General features: G+C 38.9%; 1 protein-coding gene across 6 annotated transcripts in view; it reads right to left on the reverse strand.

The window, feature by feature from the left end:
* LOC102158325 (uncharacterized) overlaps positions 1-9,740 on the reverse strand; it is a 503,690-nt gene extending 493,950 nt beyond the window's left edge. For all 6 annotated transcript variants that reach the window (XR_014822505.1, XR_014822501.1, XR_014822500.1 and 3 more), the window contains exon 1: positions 9,682-9,740. The gene's annotated coding sequence lies outside the window, so the exon portion shown is untranslated. The remainder of the gene's footprint in view (positions 1-9,681) is intronic.
* Positions 9,741-20,597: the final 10,857 nt, after the last annotated feature.

Genomic DNA, 20,597 nt, shown 5'->3' on the forward strand with positions numbered 1-20,597 from the left:
AGACGCGGCTCGGATCCCGCGTTGCTGTGGCTCTGGCGTAGGCCGGTGGCTACAGCTCCGATTCAACCCCTAGCCTGGGAACCTCCATATGCCACGGGAGCGGCCCAAGAAATAGCAATGACAACAACAACAACAACAAAAGACAAAAAGGCAAAAGAAAAAAAAAAAAAAGAACATCTCTGTATCTCCTTATTTTAACTTGTTGCAGATCCCTCGTTACTATCTGATAATTTTCATTATTTGTCAGGGGCTTATCTTCTGTCCTTCCTACCTGAGGGTACCTTATAAGAAAATGGAGACCTTGCCTGTCTCTGTCCCCAGTGAAGACCCAGTAGGGCCCTGCAGAAAAGAGGAGCTCAGCAAAAATTTGTCTAATGAGTACATGAGTGGCAGTCTCTAAAAACAGAACAATTGGAAATGAATCCAAATAGGAACCATGTGGTTGCAGGTTCGATCCCTGGCCTTGCTCAGTGGGTTAAGGATCTGGCATTGCTGTGAGCCATGATGTAGGTTGCGGACGCAGCTTGGATCCAGCATTGCTGTGGCTCTGGCAAAGGCCAGCAGCTGTAGCTCCGATTCGACCTGTAGCCTGGGAACCTCCATATGCTGCACGTGCAGCCCTAAAAAGACCAAAAAAAAAAAAAAAAAAAAGGACAATCAAGTCTAAAGCTAGACCTATTTGATAAAGGAAGAGATGTATTAAGTCTGAAGCCTGACATACTCTGGGCTCTATGTTAGCCACTTTTATGTATTTTATCTTATTTTATATAATCCCCATCTCTCTGCAGTAGATTACATGATGATAATCTCAAACATTCAAGTCAATGAAACAAAAATTCAAGGAAGTTAAGTAATTTTCCCAAGTTCTAACTTCTAATAAATGAAAAGATAGGTCTGACCATAGAACCCAGCCATGTCCTAAAACCATGCTGATGTGCTATCATATTATAGTCCTCATTGATTTCTCTTTTATACAAGCAGTGGGAAATAGGCGTTCATGATCAAAATAATTTTTCCTTACCCTATACTAGCAAAATTGCCCAGCTTCCACTTATATTTCATACAAAGAACTACCAATTCTCTGCTCCTCAGACTAATCAAGGAGAAAAGAGATTTGCATGGTAATAAATTTAATAACGAAAATATATTTCATATTTGTCTTTGGAAAAGGACAAATATATACTTGGCTCAATGGGCTAAGCTGTCCTTTGGCTTGAAGCTTGCAAATGGGCAGCCTGGATTCCCCCTCTTTCTCTTTCTCATTAATGTTGCTCTTGGAGTTTTTTTTTAATTTTTAATTTTAATTTTATTTTTGCTCTTGGAGTTTATATCATAAATGTCTTCTGGGGAATATAAGCTGGGGACCATGAACAAGAAACTTAGTATCTCTGAGCTTTAGCTTCTCCCTCAGCATTTACCCCAAGGACCCTCAACCTTTCCCAAGAGTGGGAAGACAACAGGGAAGAAAAAATACGTGTGGATCCCAGAGTTCCCCAAAGTAAAAAGATGGTCATTCTCTGTAGATGAATTCCATTTGCATCTCTGGAATGCAGAAACCACACCAGATTTTTACAAATAGAACCATTTTTATCTTCTGGCCCACTGCACATGAAAAGAGGGGATTACACCAGATGGCCTCCAAGACCCCTGCCAGCTCTAGCCTCCCAGGAATCGACAAGCAGAATGGAAAGAACACAGGCTTTGAAGTAAAACAGATCTAAATCATAACAGTGAATTTCTCCGAACCTCTATTATTGCGTAAAATTGACATAATAAATTTACATCTCCTCATGGCTGTAAAGACTAATGAGGTCTTAGTACAAGGACTAGCACATACATATTTTCAATGGTGATCATTTTGATTATTAGGGGTTGAATTGTGTCCCCCCCCCCAAAAAAAAAAAACACACTAAAGCCCTAATCTTAAATACCTCAGAATATGACCTTATTAGGAGATAGGGTATTTTCAGAGATAATCATGTTAAAATGAGGTCATTAGGGTGGCCCTAATCCAATATGCCTGGTGTCCTTATAAAAAGAAAAAATTTGGACCCAGAGATAAACATGTGCACAGGGAGAATGTCTGTGAAGATGAAAGCCAAGACTTAGGCGATGCGGCTATAAGCCAAGGAACACCACAGGCTACCAGCAGAGCCCCAGAAGCTACACGAGGCCTGGAACAGATTCTCCCTCAAGGCCCTCTGAAGGAACCAACCCTGCCAACTGGCTCTTGGAATTCTGGCCTCCAGAACTGAGACAATAAAGGTCTGCTGTTTAAGACACCCAGTTTGTGGCACTTTGTTAGAGTAGCTCAAGGAAATGAAGACCTGATTCTGAGAGGCTAATTTTTCCTGGTGTATCCAAAAATTTTTTTCTACCTAGAAGTCAATGTTTTGTTGTGTTGTGTTTGTTTGTTTTTGGCACATGGCACATATAAGCTATTATTGCTGTTGTTATGTATGTGGTCTCTCCCTATCCCCCATATTCCTTCCATCCTTGTAGAAGTCAATGTTTTTCAAACTTTGTTTTTTTGCTTTTTAGGGCCACACCCACAACATATGGAACTTCCCAGGCTAGGGATCGAATCAGAGGTCTAGACACTGGCCTATGCCACAGTCACAGCAATGCCAGATCCGAGCTGCATCTGCAACCTACACCACAGCTCACGGCAACGCCGGATCCTTAACCCAATGAGCGAGGCCAGGGATCGAACCCACAACCTCAAGGTTACTAGTCGGATTCATTTCCACTAAGCAACTACGGGAACTCTTAATTTTTTTTTTTCCAAACATTTTTTGACAGCAAGCTCAGTTAGCAAAGCATTTTATAGTCATAAGTAATATAAAATGATGTTAGCTGTTATTACCTAAATTGCACTCTGATATATGCTATTTTCAATCTGGCGGTGACCCACCAGATTAATTTCACAACCCTCAAGGGGTAGTAACCCTGCTTGAGAAACACTGGGCTAGACCACAAACTCCTTTAGAGCAGGGACGCGTGTCTCTTCTCATGCCCCGCAGCCCAATGCTGGACTTGTATTCATCAAATAAATCCTTGATGACTGACACTTAAGGCCAGGATATACTGGATTCAATTTTAATGCCATTACTTTGGGCTTTGTTAATATACCTGTGCCAAAATACCTGATGCCCATTTTAAAATAGTTGTTTCCTAAACAGAAATAGACTCACAGACATAGAAAACGAACTTATGGTTACCAAAGAGGAAAGGTGAAGAAGGATAAATTAGGAGTTTGCAGGTAACAGATACACACTACTATACATAAAATAGATAATCAACAAGGACCTACTGTATGGCACAGGGAACTTTAGCCAATATTTTGCAATAAACCATAATGGAAAAGAATCTGAAAAAGAATATGCATATATATGTATGTATAAATGAATCATTTTGCTGTACACTTGAAACTAACACAACATTGTAAATCACCTTATTTACTCCAATAAAAAAAACAGTTATTTCCTGGTACTACTAAGAAAGTATGTGCCAATGACTGGTAGACATTCTTAGATCAAATCATATTATTATAAAAATATATCCTAGTTGTTTCTTTGATACAAGATTAGTCCTCTCCTGGATGGTGTTAGCTCTGCCCAAGGGCACTGACATTCCACATGCTGCTAATCACCCTGCAAAATTAGTGTATGTGAGTCAAGTGTCCTTATAGTAAGATAGCTTGTATGTTTTTCACCAGATGATATATATGAATTGGGGAAGGAAAGGAATCTGTCTTAATATTTCATACCACTTTATTATATTTTAAAAGGAAATACCTCAAATAAAAATGAGATAATAAGTGATAAACACTTCTCACTGGTGAAATAAGATATAGTCAAATGATGTATTATACTTTTGAGAATGTCTGTGAATTTATCAGTTATCTATCCTTGATTTTTATCCTTGATAAAAACTCAAAAATAAATATAATCCGATATTAAAACAACAAATAGTGATTCAGCACCTACAATAAGCAAAGAACTATGATTAATATAGAATTATATAACACGTGATATCTACCCTCTAGGACTGGTGTAAAATCTAATGGAACTGAAAAGATACAGAGGTTCTAGACTAGGTGCAAGGTGACTACAGTGCACCTAAGACTCCCCACTTCCATCGATTTCCAAAATCATCTCCACCAACCATCACCACCAAATTAGTTCCCAAGGAAGTAAGTGGTACAAGCAGAGATAAAACTTGCAATATGGAGTTCCCGTTATGGCTCAGTGGAAACGAATCTGACTAGCATCCAGGAGGACGCAGGTTTGACCCCTGCCCTTGCTCAGTGGGTTAAGGATCCAGCATTGCCATTAGCTGTGGTATAGGTCACAGATGCATTGCTGTGGCTGTGGTGTAGGCCAGAAGCTACAGCTCCAATTCGACCCCTAGCCTGGGAACCTCCATACGCCGAGGGTGTGGCCCTAAAAAGACAAAAAATTAAAAAAAAAAATTTGCAGTGGATTAAAAACTAGGGCTGGATTATGGAGTACAGTCTGGAGGTTCCTTAAAAAACTAAAAATAGAGTTAACATATGATCCAGCAATCCCACTCCTGGCCATATATCAGGAAAAAACTCTAATTTGAAAACATACATGTGCTCCGATGTTCTTAGCAGCACTATTTACAATAGCCAAGACATGGAAGCAGCCTAAGTGACGATGGACAAATAAAGGGATAAAGTAGAAGATACATATATATATATATATATATATATATATATAGAGAGAGAGAGAGAGAGAGAGAGAGAGACGAATATATGTGACATATATGAATATATATAGGAATATTACTCAGCCATAAAAAGAATGAAATAATGCCATTTGCAGAAACATAGTTGGACCTAGAGATCATCATACTAAGTGAAGTAAGCTAGAAAGAGAAAGACAAATATCATATGATATCATTTATATGTGGAATCTAAAAAAGTGATACAAATGAACTTATTCACCAAACAGAAACAGACTCATAGATACAGGAAAAAAAGTTATGATTACCAAAGGGGAAAGAGTGGAGCAGGGATAAGTTAGGAGTTTGGGATTAACAGATAAGCATTACTTTATATAAAATAGACAAACAACAAGGTCCTACTGCATAGCAAAGGGAACTATATTTAATATCCTATAACATATGTATAACTGAATCACTTTTCTGTACACTAGAAACTAATACAACATAGCAAAACCACCATACTTCAAAAAAAAAAAAAAAAAAACTAGGACTGGGAATTATTCAAGTGCCAAAAAAGTTGATCACTCCCCACTCCAACACTGTCCCAGTAGATTTCATCAGTTTCTGCCTCAAGATAATACGAGAAAAAGAATATACATATACATATGACTGGGTCAGTTTGCTGTACATCAGAAATGGACACAACACTGTAAATCAACTATACTTTTAATAAAAAAAATTTTTTTTTCCTGGTGTTAGCAACCACACCAAAAAAAAAGAAAAGAAAAATTCAAACTCCTTTCCTTCCCTCATCCCCAAGGGCAAACATGAGAACTTCAGTTCTTCACTTCAAGGCCCTCACAATATGATCAGCTGGACATATAATTTGAAAACTTACAAAAGTAAGATATTTTAACTGTATACTTCTACTTTGACTTCTCTCCATAGTATTTCCCTTAATGTATCTTTCTAGTCTCTTTGAAATAGTGATTGGAGACAATGAAGGCCAAAAAATGTAAGAAAAATCCTAAAAGTATGTCAAGAATACAGCAACTGCTATGTACAGGAGTAGCAAATGCAGTTAGCTTCCTGGCAAGAGATCTTAGAAAATCCCCTTGCCTCTGCCCCACCCCCTCCCCAAACACAGGTCCTTTCTGGAAGAAGGGTGTATCCTAAAGTGAAACCTATCTCTTTTGCAATTGCTAAAGGATGTAGGGAAGACAGGTAGGAGAAGAAGGGATACAAGTACAAAGAGGACTTAAAAAGAATAGTGACAAAACCAATGCCATTTATAGCAACATGGATGCACCTAGAGATTATCATACTGAGTAAAGTAAGTCAGACTAAGGCAAATACTACGTGATATCGCTTACATGTGTAATTTAGAATATTATACAAACAGACTTATCTAAGAAATAGAAACAGATTCACATAGAGAACAAACTTGTGGTTGCCAAGGGGGACGGAAGTGGGGGGAGAGATGGATTGGGAGTTGAGGTTAGCGGATACAAACTATTACATACAGGATGGATAAGCAAACAAGGTCCTACTGTATAGCACAGAGAATTATATCCAAAATTCTGTGACAAATCATAATGGAAAAGAATATGAACACACTGTATGTATAATACATATCTGTAAACTGAGACATGTTGTAACAGGAGAAATTAAGTACCCAACATTGTAAATCCACTATACTTGAACTAAATAAAAATCTTTTAAAAGAGTAGTGAAATAGTAAGAGGCCAAATACCCCAAAACACACCAGGACAAATGCTCTCCCTAAAGGGAATATCTATAAATAGCTAGGCCAGGAAAGTGCAACTCATTCTTTATTTAAAAACTAGTAAAAAATTGGTACAACCTCAATACAATAATACTATAAGAAAAAATGATGGGAAAGAGTGGCAAAACACTCAGACAAAAGCACTGCCAGGGAAAGATTGTCACAGAATAGAAGAAAATAGTGACCAAGTATTTTTGCCACAACTTTTTAAAAGCTATTTCTCTCTCAAAGATAAGCACACAAATCAGAAGTGCAGAAACTCAGAGAACAGGCTGTGAGAAGAAAAATAGAGGAAATGATGAGGAAAAGGAATGAGATGGATTAAATATTGTGTGAACTCAAGGGAAAAGTTGAAAGAAAAATGGTATGATATGAAAAAGAACTAAATTAAAATGAAAGCAAGAGAGAATAAATATTTTGGGGGGAACACAATTAATATCAATTATAGATATCAGAAAAGCAATCAAAATAAAAAATAAAGAGTTTAAAAAGAAAAAGGAGAAATTGAGAGAAAAAAGAAAAAACAGACAAATGTTTCTACCATAAATATACTATCAGCCCTCCATATCCTTGGGATGTAGAGTCAACCTGCATCCATGGATTCAACCAACTATGGGTTAAAAATATTAGGGGAAAAAAATCTGGAAAGTTTCAAAAAGCACAACTTGAATTTGCTATAACCCAGCAACTATCTACATGGCATTTACATTATATTAGGTATGACAAGTAATCTGAAGATGATTTCATGTATACGGGAGGCTGTGTGGTTTATAATTACTATACCATTTTATATGAGACTTAAGCATCCAGGAATTTAGGTATCTGCAGGGTTCCTGGAACCAATCCCCCAGTGGATACTGAGAGGTGACTGTAATTATTGTTTTCAAAGAACATTAGATTAGAACAAATTTTTTAAATTATAATTCAAGAAAATTTCTGGGAAAGAAAAAAGGAGTTAAATGTACACATTGAAATGGCACACCATGTGCCTGAGAAAATTCACCCAGAGCAATTAGGACTAAGACAAATCCTAGCAAAATTATCAGAATTTAAACATTAAAAGAAATCATTTCATTTGTCAGGCAAACTGACCAAGACACTTATAAGAGAAACAACTAGCCTCAGATCACACTTTTCCACATTATCCAAAGCCAAAGGCAGCAGAGCAAATTCCAGAAGACTCTACTGGAGAAAAGTGTGAACCAAGGATTTTACAGCCAACCAAACTATCCTTCTGAATAAAGGCTACTGAAAAACTGTGTTGCATGAGTAACTCAGGGGATATTTTTCTCATGAGCCCTTCTTGAGGAAACATCTAGACAACAAATTCCAGCCAACTGAGATGATGGGAAAACCATGGCAAAATGAGTGACAGTGTACATTAAATGAATTTAACTGTAGAATAGGGACATAAGATTATAAATATCAAATAGGTATATACCTTGTACCAAGCAATTGCCTTCATATTTGTATTTCCTAAAGAAACATGTGCATGCAAGAAATTATCTCCAAGAATTTTATTGCCACATCATTTATTTATTTATTTTTATTTTTATGGCCACATCAGTGGCATACAGAAGTTCCCAGGAGGGGTGGAACTGGAGTTGCAGTTGCAGACCTACACCACAGCTTTCAGCAATGCTGGATCCTTAACCCACTGAGTGAGGCCAGTAATCGAACCTGCATCCTCACAGAGACTACATCAGGTTCTTAACCTGCTGAGCCACAGAGGGAACTCCTATTTTTTTTAAATGAAACAAAATGAAGCCAAAAACAAAAATTTAAACAACCTAACTGCTGGTGAAAATCTTAGTGCATACAAAACAGTACTATACAGTGCTTATGGATAAATATAGTTTAAAATGAGGACTGGCTACATAATTTACAGAGCTTAGTGGAAAACGTAGGTCTGTAATATAATATTTCACAAGTGCTGTCTTGACCTCATTTTGAATTCCTGGTGGAAATCCTCAATTTCCCTTCACCAGCAGTTTGCTAACCCCTCACTCCAACCACTTCCTTTGTCAGACTCTCTGGACCGCTATGCACATACCCAACCACCTCCCTTATCAGAGACCTCACACCTAGGGCCAAGTACCAGACCACTAGAGACAGCCCCTTCTGCCTCACTCTACAGAGCCTGCAAAATTATTCAAACTACTCAGTTCACAGGGTCCCCAGGAAACCTAGCTCACCCCATCACTACCCTGCCTTACATAAGCTGTTACATTAAACAGCTCCAGTTTGCTCTTACCCTATTAGAGGCAATCCCTTGTATGGCACCAAGTGGCTTTCTTCTCCCATTTGCAGCTCTAAGAAAGAGTTCTGCCTTTTATCTACCTGAGTGTTAGCATATTGTATCCCACCATCAAAAGAATCTTTAAATGTTACAAAACAGGGAACACTGCCTTGATCAAGAATAAGAGCATTAAGAGTTTTCTTGTGGTGCGGTGGTTTAAAGAACTGGCCTTGTCACTGCAGTGGCTTGGGACTCTACTAGGGCACAGGTTCAATCCCTGGCCCAGGAACTTTCACATGTCGTGGGCACAGGCAAAAAGAAAAAGAAAAAAAGAGCATTGAACTAAGCACAGGACCTTCCAAACACTGCCCCTGTACATACTGGTAAAGCAGCCCTGGTTAAAACTTTGAAGCACACGTGGCTCAGAAACACTGAACTCAGAACAGTACTGCCTTATAGAGAAGGAAGGAGAATTACACAAGCAAAGAGGGCTCTATCTAGGATCTCTAATTCTGTTCAAAGAAAAAATCTTAAGGAAAAAAACAACACACCAAGAAAGTGGGAAGATACATTACCATAATATAAAGTATAAAGGGGGATGAAAAAATAAATTACAACCCCCCAAATTTAAAGAAAATACATTGACTTGTATATGTGCTTGTTTCTGAACCTTACCCTTTTCTAGCATGAAAGGGAAATCAAGATTTGTGATTTCTCTTCATAACGTCCACCACTTCTTTTTTTTAAATTTTTTCCCTTTTTTTTCAAACATCAACATTAGCATCTGAAGACTCAGGAACACTCATCAGTGTCAAGATAACTGAGAACAGCACAGGTGAGACTGCTCAGATTTAACAGCATGACTTAGTAGATTAACTGTCATCTGGCGTTTTTTAGTTTAGTTCTATTTCAAAATTCACTATTCTTTAGTAAATGCAAGGAAGGAGAACGTCAGAAATCTTACTTAATACTGCGGGTCACAAGCCTGAGGCACGACGCACGAAGGACCGCCTGGCAAATTGTAGCTGAGCGTCTCAGAAGCCAGGATCCCGTCAGCCCCCTGTGGCCCTCGCGAGATTTGGTTGCCTGGGGGTGGGGAAGTTGGCAGGCGGGCAGAACCTGTTCCGTTTTCCCCCTGTAGACCACGCCCTCCCCCCCGGCGGAAACCCCCACCCCCCAAGCCGAGCCGAGCACTCGGTTGAGCTTCGCACACCTCGTCAAAGAGCTCCCTTGCCATCTTTGGCCTCCTCATGGTTGTAGGCAAGTGGGAACAGTGACAGGAGACTGAAAAGGGGGCAAAAGTGAGGTCTGGTATTTCTGCCTCTGGTCTCCCAACCCCAGTTTGCAGTGGACACTCCGAGTCCTCTGCCTGACGCTGAGGCTCCATAGCCCCCCCGACCCTGCCTTTTTGGTCCTGTCGTGTGCATGGGCTCCCCACATTTGCTAGCCTCGAGATGCTGACTCTCCCCGAATCCTGCTCACACTTTTATCAGGCTCTTCTCAAATCACACAATTTGAAGGTGCCTTTGATGTCCAGCTGAGACAGAGAGGATGAGAGGACATTTCGTACAGTATCAAAATGAGTGAGTGCCCCATGGGTGGGTGACTCAGCCACACAGCCCTCCTCTCCACCACTGTCAGTGTTGCTATTTTATTGGGAAAAAAATAGAATTAAGTAAATGTTATGCGGTTAAATACAGTAACTTATAAGCACCATAATTGTAATTATTCCTGGCTTCTGAAACAACTTTATATTTTGCAGGGTGCTTTAAATCAATTGATCATTTACACCCCGCCCCCCAAACATGCAAGCTTAAGATAGAGATTAGTCACTTTAAAGAGATGAAGAAACAGAGCCCGAGGCCAAAACTAAATGACTTGGAATACAAGTGTCTCAGAACAGGCTGGAACCCCATTTAGGGATGTAAACTCACTGCATGGATTCTAAGTGGTTTCAATGACATTTACTTCTCACTGGAACTACTACCTACAAGCATTAATATGCCTGATTTAACACCTTTGTTAGCTCACTACCATAAATAAGAGCTTTCACCTCCTGACAACCTGTGTTGCAAAAGGAGAGGTGAATTGAAATTAATAAGAGGGCCCCCCCCCCCCCCGCGCGCGCAAAAAGTTGGCTGCCAGAGGAACTCCAAGCTAAGCATTCAGAGTCAAGGGGAGACTTACTTCCAAAAGGAAATCAGTCGCAGAATTTTTCATCCTCTTCCTTTGCAAACCGAACCGGGAGTGCCCCCCTGTGTATAAAGTGGAAATAAATCCCTATGGTTGCCATTATTACCAAGATAAGTTTATGTGTGAGTGTTTATTCTTCTCACACAATTATGTAATTGTGTTTAACAAATATGTTTAACAAATTCTCATATTGTTGGCATCATTATTTACAATTCAAGCTGTGTATAAACAATAGGCGGAGTTCGGGGAATTTCAGAAATGGGAACAAGTCCAAAACATAAGCTTCTTTTTATTCTAAATTAAAATTAAAGGCCCAAATGTCTAAATGATAGTCACATCATGTAAACAATTATCATTTGAGATTAAAAATTGTTAACAGGCTGTTCAAACACTTGAAAACATATTATGACAAAGTTTACAAACCCTCATCAGGGATGTCAAAGATTTTCCTCTTGTCAGGGCTTTTACCTAATAATTTGCCTGGAATAATTCCCTTTGGCAGGACTCCTGGTTTTTTGGGTTTTTTGTTGTTGTTGTTATTTTTCCCACGAGCCTTATCAAGTTCCCATATTCAGAGGGCTTGTCAGACAAACCTAGTTCATCAACCTGCAAAGGACTCCATTTGTCTATCATAAAGATTTAATCAAGGATAGGCTATTAAGCAGAACTTCCAAAGCAGATTCCTAATAAATGTTCAGGTTATTAAAATAATTTATCTATTTACCTCTGTGGAAATCATTCATCAGCCAGTTCTAAAATTGCAACTTTGAAAGACTAGGAGTACCAGTCATAGAATTTGTTTTCCAGTAGAAATATTGATAATGAGTCCAATTTTTAATAGTTGGAGAGCCATTAGATTTAATTTTGGAGAGTAAATTGTCTGACTTTGTGCAGAGGATTTACTTTAAGTTACTTTTGGAGGCCTACATTCTCATCTATTTGTTGTGTTCTAGTGTCCTCCAATGGATATTCTCGATAGTACTGGTATTACAGAATCTATTTGAATCTGAGGATCACCAGGAGGCTGGATGGTACACGAGCCTTGTTAGCCCCCCCAAACCCTAAAAGAAACCCAGTTCTCCCAACTGAGCTGAAATTTTCTGTTGGAAAGTATTAAAAAAGAGTATGATTTTATTTTTATTATGTCATTTTAGGGCCACACCTGCAGCATATGGAGGTTCCCAGGCTAGGGGTCTAATCAGGGCTGTAGCCGCTGGCCTACACCACAGCCAGCCACAGCAATGCCAGATCTGAGCCACGTCTGCAACCTACACCACAGCCCACAGCAATGCTGGATCCTTAACCCACTGAGCAAGGCCAGGGATCGAAGCCTCAACCTCATGGTTCCTAGTCGGATTCGTTAACCACTGAGCCGCAATGGGAACTCAAAAAAAGAGTGTGATTTTAGAGATATGTGGTACGGAGATGTTCCCATTGTGGCTCAGCGGGTTGCAAACCTAACTCGTATCCTTGAGAATTGCAGCCACGTTGCTGTGGCTGTGGCGTAGGCCAGCAGCTGCAGCTCTGATCCAGCCCTGATCCAGCCCCTAGCCTGGGAACTTCCAATATGCTGCAGGCGCAACCCTAAAAAGAAAAAAGAAAAATTAAAAAACAGTGCTTTTGTAATTTCAAGGCCACAATTAGGATGTAGTTTCAAGAGATAGCCCAAGTAATTATGATAAAACCCAGGGTTATTCTTGTAAATTGTGTCCATGGGTATTTAATAACTCTATGCCCCCAATTTTCTGGTTATTTCCATTTAAATAACTCCTCCTATTCCCACAACAGGTGTTGAATCTTATATTAGATCAAGTGTCCCAATTTTGTCTCTCCTTTTTTTTCCTGGCTGCTGCATGCAGCAGCTCAAGATGGAATCTCAGTTGCCAGACTAGGGTTCTAACTCAGACCACAGTGGTGAAAGTTCTGTGTCCTAACCACTAAACCACCAGGGAACTCCCAAGCATCTCAGTTTTGATCCAGAAAATATTGTGACTCAAACTGTAGGTGGCTGGAATTCCTTGGTGGCTCAGCAGTTTAAGGAACTGGTATTGTCACTGCTGTGACACAGTTTTGATCCCTGGCCCAGGAACTTCCACATGCTGCAGCTGCAGAGAAAAAAAAGAAAAAACAAAACAAAACAAACAAACAAACAAACAAACAAAAAAACCAGTGGGTGGAATGGGGGGGTACATGAAGAACTCGGGTCTACTGAATAAATGCAAATAGCTCCTGGAAAAAATATTAATATGGACCTCACTCTGCCTTCCTACAGAGATAGAGGACAGCTAATGTATGATGCTTTCTGATATCTCACCAGTGTATGTATTTCCCTAATTTAATTACTAGAGCCTTAACACAGCCCTATATCACTATAACTACCTGCAGGGACAGTAGTAAAAGTGTGATTCTCTCATTTACCCATCCATTCCATCCAGGGGCATTCCAAAGACCTGCTCTTGTGCCTCCAAAAATAGGAAGTCTGGAAAGTTTCTGAGCCTTGGATGGCAGTCAGATATTTTAATAAAATAATGAATCATAGTTCTCAAGGAACTCCAACAATTGGATGTTAATTTCACATTATGATGACTGTATCCTGAGTTGAAATAAAATAAACAACTGTGGCACATCTTAAAACCAAGCAAGGAATAACTCTGTAAGTTGAATGCAAATGTGAAAGTGTACAGATTTGCATGTATCTTCCCATGGGGACCTGATTGTAGTTCTTAATACAGGGGGACTCCGAGTCCCACTGAGCTGTCCTATCAAGAAGATGACAGCCCCTCATCACTCCCTTCAGCCATGTTTATTGACAGCCATAAGTATAGAGCACAGAAGAGCATGTGAAGATACATTCATGCAAGGGTGCCCTTGTGTGTGAATATGAATATGTAAATGGCTATATCAGTAACTACCTAAGACCAAAACCTAGCACCCTCTGAAAGAAAATCCACCAAGTTTTTGGGAATCTATGTGAGACAATTAGCAGAAATAGAAGACTAATGTATCTCCTAAGTGCACTGTACCAAGGTCTGCAATTGTACATTTTTTATCACCAAGATGGCTATGGTGCTCCTCCTTCTGTGGTGTAGAACCCAGTACAAGTCCAAAGCAGCTAATATGCAGAATTTCTCTTGCCTTAGGTGGTTTAGAGGCAGGGCATTTGGGCTCCCACAAAGTCTGATGTAACTCTCACTCACTCAGGCATTAGCACTGGCAACCATTCTCTTCTGGAAAGACTCTCAATGTGCAGAAACTTATAACTTTTAGAGAGTATAGCTGATCCTTTTGCTAATCATCCCAACAACATGGGCTTCCTTCAGATAAATAAACCTTGCTTCACTTATTGGCGAGCTGTCTCCGTTTCTCCATCAGTCTGAATCTGGTATATTCATTCAACAAGGCAATGAACACACAGTAATTTATAGAAAGCTAAAACAACCACCACTATGGAAAACAGTATGGAGGTTCCTCAGAAAACTAAATATAGAAGTACCATGTGATCCAGCGATCCTACTCCTGGGCATATATCTGGACAGAACTACAATTCAAAAAGATACATGCACCTCTATGTTCATTGCAGCACTATTCACGATAACCAAGACGTGGAAACAACCTAAATGTCTACTGACAAAAGAATGGATTAAGAAGATGTGGTATGTATACACAATGGAACAAAAATAATGCCATTTGCAACAACATGGATGCAACTAGAGATTCTCATACTAAGTGAAGTAAGTCAAAAAGAAAAAGAGAAATACCATATATCATTCATATGTGGAATCTAAAATATGACACAAATGAACAGATCAGAAACAGACTCATAGACATGGAGAACAGACTTGTAGCTGCCAAGGGGGAAGGGGAGGGAGTAGGATAGACTGGAAGTTTGAGGTTAGAAGATGCAAACTATTATTTTTAGAGTGGATGGGCAATGAGGTCCTACTGTATATTTCAGGGAACTCTGTCCAATCTCTTGGGATAGACTATTATGGGGGAGATATGAGCAAAAGAATGTGTATATATGTATGACTGAGTCACTTTGCTGTGCAGCAGAAGTTGGCCCAATATTGTACATCAACTATAATTTTAAAAATACAAAAAAAGGAAAGCTAAAACATGCATATAAATTTCATTATAAAATTTTTTATAATGCATGCACTGTATGTCTCTTATGATGATTGCATTTACTTTGGCGATTCAGAAATCATATACTTCGGAAAAACCACAGCAATAAATAGCCAACTAGTCAAATGAAACATTTCAGAGTGAATATCCTGGTAACATGACTACCTGTGTGTAGCCTAGGCTGTAGGGTTACCCAGTGTATGTTCTTTTCATGGAAATGGAAAAAGCTCAAGAAGGCAAACCTGACCACGCAAGAAAGTCCATTGACCTAAGCAAGTTACACAGCCAAGCCTAAAGCCAAGGATCAGGGAAACACACTCTACCTATCATGAAATGATGGCAAGAATATGGTATATAAAATGACCACAGGGGGGTGAAAAAGTAGTGCAAATAATTCAATCTCCCACAATCACCAAAAAACAGGAAAGAGAACTAGATGAGGAGATGGAAGTCCTGGATCCCATCTCGTTCTAGCCCTCCATCCCTCATCTATTTGAATAAGAGTGAAACTCTTTTAGTCCCAGATGGATATGGAGGAAGTAGACTGAATGATTTTTTTTTTTTTTTTTTTTTTTTGGCTGCACCCACGGCAAGCAGAAGTTCCTGGGCTAGGGATCAAACCCATGACACAGTGGCAACAACACTAGATCCTTAATCCACTTCACCTCCAGGGAACTCCTAGACTGGATGACTTGTGAAATTTTATGTAATCCAAGTTATTCTATAAGCTCATTCGCTTTTACTTCAAATCAGTTCCTTTTCGATCATGTATGCTGTTTTCAAAGTTGTAATCTTCAGCTCAGGATCAATAGGCTAATCCTTGAATTCTGTAACTGAGCAATGACTCGCCTCCATTAATATCTCCTTTCTAGTATACTTTCTATAGGCACAGCTTTTGGCCCGTCACATATACTCCTTCCTGTCCTTGACATTTAGCTATAATTCTGAATTGTTGAAAGAATATCCTAGAAGGTGTTGTATTTCTTATATCACTTAGCCCAATTCACTTTTTTTAAAATAGCTTTTTCCCAAGTCCACACCCAGTCCTTTACTGAATTCCTTCCCACTATTTCCTACAGGTACAAAGTCATTACTTTACCATTCAGAGATCTCCAAATTCTCTTCTCCTTTCTTTTTTTGTTCACTTCATCCGTTTCACTTGAAGAAAACAAAATTGCCCAAGTACACCAACCTTCCTCACTGTTAACAAAAACCCATTGAAACTCAGAGCTAAAGCAAAAGAGTGAGTACCAATGTCCTTTCAATGTCATTTGGAGGCATTGCTTAAAGGGTCCACCCAAGGATTATTTAAAAGCATATACTTGGTTCAGCTTACTGTTAAACAAAAACCTAAATGTAATGAAGTCACAAGTTGACACACAGATTTTTGTCCAATAGAGAAGATAACCCAATAGTACAGTTTACTGCCTTAAAGAACATTACCTAGTTTTGTCTCTAACCCAGAAATCATATCCTAACTTTCCTTTATTAAATTTCTAAGGACATCTAGCTCCTCGAATGCTCTTGGAACCAGCCACACCATCACACTGGTTTCCTCATTATTTAATGCGACGAACAATATCTTTGACATGTGTTAATTTTAAATTCAAAACAGCTATGCTTTTTAACTTTTTGAAAAGTATCCTTTAATTCTAATCTCTTCTTGAAATCTTTTCTCATTCTTCTTACCATTCCTATCAGACATGTCTTCCACTTATCTGAGCTTATCAGAATCCTACCTCTCCTTCAAGTTTTTGTTCTGGTCTCATTTCCTAGCAAGGACCTTATCTTCCTTTAAACTGATCAGGCTTTATAGCCTGGATTACTTTTGCTTCCCTGTGATTTAATTTATTTTAAAATGTTTATTTTGTTTTCTTGACTCCAGGAGAGTCCAGGCAACACGCTGTTGAATTTCAATCACAATAAAATCGATTTTAAAGTATGTTAAACCCTGATACTTATATATACACCAAAAAAAAAAAAAAAAGACTGTTGATAGAACTTTTGAAAGACATAATAATTGTTACCTTGGTATCTCATAGAATAATGCAGAGTATGAAAAAAGAAAAAAAGTTGAACAAGGAGAAATTCAACATTAAAAATGTGTTAATTAACACCTTTACTACTTTCCTAAGCCAGCTGAGACAAGATCTGGGAAACACTTTAAATAAATAAAATCTTTGCAAAGTGAAAAAGGATCAGCACAGATAGAAAGAAGGTGTCAGATACAGTTGCAGAAGCAGCCTTTTGTGAGAAATTCACTTTTAGTGAATCACTTGTAAATTTATGTAATAACAAAAGTACTGTCATCTCAGGAGAAGTACTGCAGTGGTTTCCAAATGTGGGAGGGTGCTGCTTCCTTGCACTCACTTGCCTATGGATCAAGGTATGTATTTGTTTAATATGTTCTTCCTTAGTACCTAAATAATAGGACAGCTCCTCTTGGGCACAAAATAATGAGAAAATTCAATTCTGAGCTTCAATTATATTTTTATTAATGTTTTTATTATTAGCTGGTTGTTTCACTGGATAATATGATTTAAAGACACTTCCAAAATAATATTGAAAGAGGCTGAAATTCTATACTTTTTCAATAGTATGATCTTTTAATAAGGATAGTTATAAAGAAATTTTACAAGATACAATTCTATGGCTGTCCACTCTGAAACTCTTAACTGTTTTCTTTAATAAAAAATAGTGGGAGTTCCCATTGTGGCTCAGCCAGTTATGAACTTGACTAGTATCCATGAGGGCAAGGGTTCCATCCCTGGCCTTGTTCAGTGGGTTTAAGGATCCATCATTGCCATGAGCTGTGGTGTAGGTCATAGACACAGCTCAGATCTGGCATTGCTGTGGCTGTGGTGTAGGCTGGCAGCTGCAGTTCCAATTCAGTCTCTAGCCTGGGAACTCCTATATGCCACTAGTGTGGCAGTGAAAAAAAAAAAAAAAAGGCAAAAAAAACAGTGTATTCAAGGGACGTAAACATTATTTCCTTCTAATTCAATAACCTAAATCATATAGCATAGCATAATACGAAATTTTTTTTTTGTAGTGAGCCATAGTTCTAGATGCTGTTGATTTCTGAAATAAGGTCCTATATTGAAAATCTCTTAAGGTTTCATGATTTCCATTTGAAAGAGGCATGATACAGAATAAGGCTGTAGCAGCTTCTAAAATCACATAAAAATTCACACTTCAAGCATAATTAGCATGAAATTTTACGGATTTAGTTTGAAGAATGCTGCAAAATAATTCCTTATTCAAGGAAAATTTGAAATTCTATGCTTTTTAAGTTAATCTAGAAAGAAAGAAGATATCCTTACTTTTAGCCCTTTAACCAAGTTTCTTGTTCTGGAAAATTCCTGGATGGCTAGGCTTATGGGTAGATGAAGAGCAATATTAATGGACCAGGAAGTTTGTGTGTCTTTCCTCCAGACAATGTCTCATCATTGAAGCTTTGTTCTCTCGTTTCCCACTCCACCTCCCTAGACCACCACCTGATAATATTACTCTCAGAAACCTTCAACAGCAACTCATTGGTTCCCGAAGAACATTCAATTTTCTTATCCTATTATTCAAGACCTTCACCATCCGATACCAAACTACCTCTCCTACGGTGGGGGAGGTCTATAGCATATACCCCAATATTACTTACATTTCTTCACATCTTTTTTGTTGTTGTTGTTGTTGTTGTTGTTGTTGTTGTTGCTATTTCTTGGGGACATCTTATATCTTGTGAAGAAATGTAAGTATCTTCTTTTCTCTCCTTGACACATCGTATGCCAACCATCTCTGCTTTTTCTTCTGTTACTAAACTCAGGTTTGCCTGCTCGCCACTCAAAAGCCAATAATTTGAGAGGAAAGTGTCAGCTGGAAGGAAATGTGTTTTAATCAAAAAAGCTGGCAATCTGGGGAGAAGGCAGCCTCATGTCCAGAGACCAACGCTGAAGATTCTGCTCAGCCAGGACAGTTTCTAAAGGAGAAGAGGCGGGGGAGACTCTCAGTGAATCATAGAGGCAGGAGGCTAGGTTCTGCATCCCCCATTGAATATAGACTGACTGACTCTCTTCAGATATTATCTTGCCTATATGAACTGCCTGTAAGATTCCTTAGGGAGCTATTGGGAGTAGAAAGCTAATCATTCTTTAGCTACTTAATTCTTCATGCTTGCTTCTTTTTATCTAGGAAAAGAATAGACAGAATAGACAGGTTAGACAACACACCTCTCTTATTCAGGAGAGCAGAAGTCAAGAGTTAGGTTTAATTGCTTACTGATCTCATTCCTATAATTAAGTTACTTTAAGGTTAGAGGGGACAGAAATTGGCAAACAGGAAAGGGGCAAAAGAGCTGCTTTCACTTCTTGGCTCTACTCATATACACCACATCATCCTTGAAACCAGTCCTAACCACCACAACTCAGAGTTATTTCTTTTTCTAAATTCCTATATCTTTTTGTTTGGTATTATCTCATTTTATCAATCCTAGATACCCATGTGTATTTTCTCCCTCACATGTTGAAAAATGCAGCAACCCATATTTTATATATTGTTCTCTCTCCCATAGCATAATAGACTTTCAATAATTATTTGCTGAGTGAATGAACTTTAAAGAAACAGTAATAATATTCTGTGCTGATTTTATTCAATTTTCAGGACTTAGGTTGATCATTTAACAGTTTTTATGTTTCCCTACATCTCCTAGTCAGACAATACAGACACCTTTTAATGAACCAAATTGACCAGAAGGTTGACAAGCTTACAAAATTCTAGCTAATTTGAACCAACCTCTTGGTTTGACCTGAGCATAGCTCTCTGAAACTATGGTGCCAAATCTTAGGACACCAAGTTTCTCTTCCACGAAAATGGTGTAACAGTTTTAATCTCAGCCAATTTCAGTTACCTCAACAGCCTTTGGAGAAATCTGAGGTCAGAGCCTCTGGGCAGGCTGGGTTCAAGATGTTCGTGCAGGATGTTTGCTGGGATGTTCTCTGTAGCGCCCCTTTAGGAACACGGCAGGAAGGAGGGCTGGGCTGTGGGAGAAGTTGGGCTGCAGTCCAATCATGGCTAAGTCCTGATCCCATGGGGAGTTGCGGGGCTGGGATGGCCCTGTTCATGCCTGAAGGGACCCAGACCATTTACACCCCTGAACTGATGGGTCACGGATGTGGCCTGCCCTGTGAAACGGGCATCTTTGGGCAAGATGGTGTTCTTCAATGGAGGCAATTCTCAAAGGGGCTGAGGAGATTGCTCAGCAGACAACCTACGCAGCAGAAGGAATAAATTCTTCAGCTCTGAAAGAGAGATTCTAGTCAGTGCATTCCAGTATCCACAGCTAAGTCTTAATACCAATACATCTAATGTCCTTTCCATTAAGCACTAGAGTTTGGTTTGGTTGGTTGAACATACTTTAATTCTATATGGCAAATAACTGTTTGTGCTCCCATATTTCTCGTATATTATTTCTGTCTGAATTCCTCATACAAGTCGGAAACATGTATTACGGTGCTTTCTGCTAACCCCAGTGTGTGTGTGTGTGTGTGTGTGTGTGTGTGTGTGTGTGTG

This window comes from Sus scrofa, chromosome 13 (assembly GCF_054392235.1).
Source record: "Sus scrofa isolate SSC_HxYL_T2T_F1_AM1 chromosome 13, Sscrofa_HxYL_maternal_Yorkshire_Landrace_v2.0, whole genome shotgun sequence".
NCBI lineage: Eukaryota > Metazoa > Chordata > Mammalia > Artiodactyla > Suidae > Sus > Sus scrofa.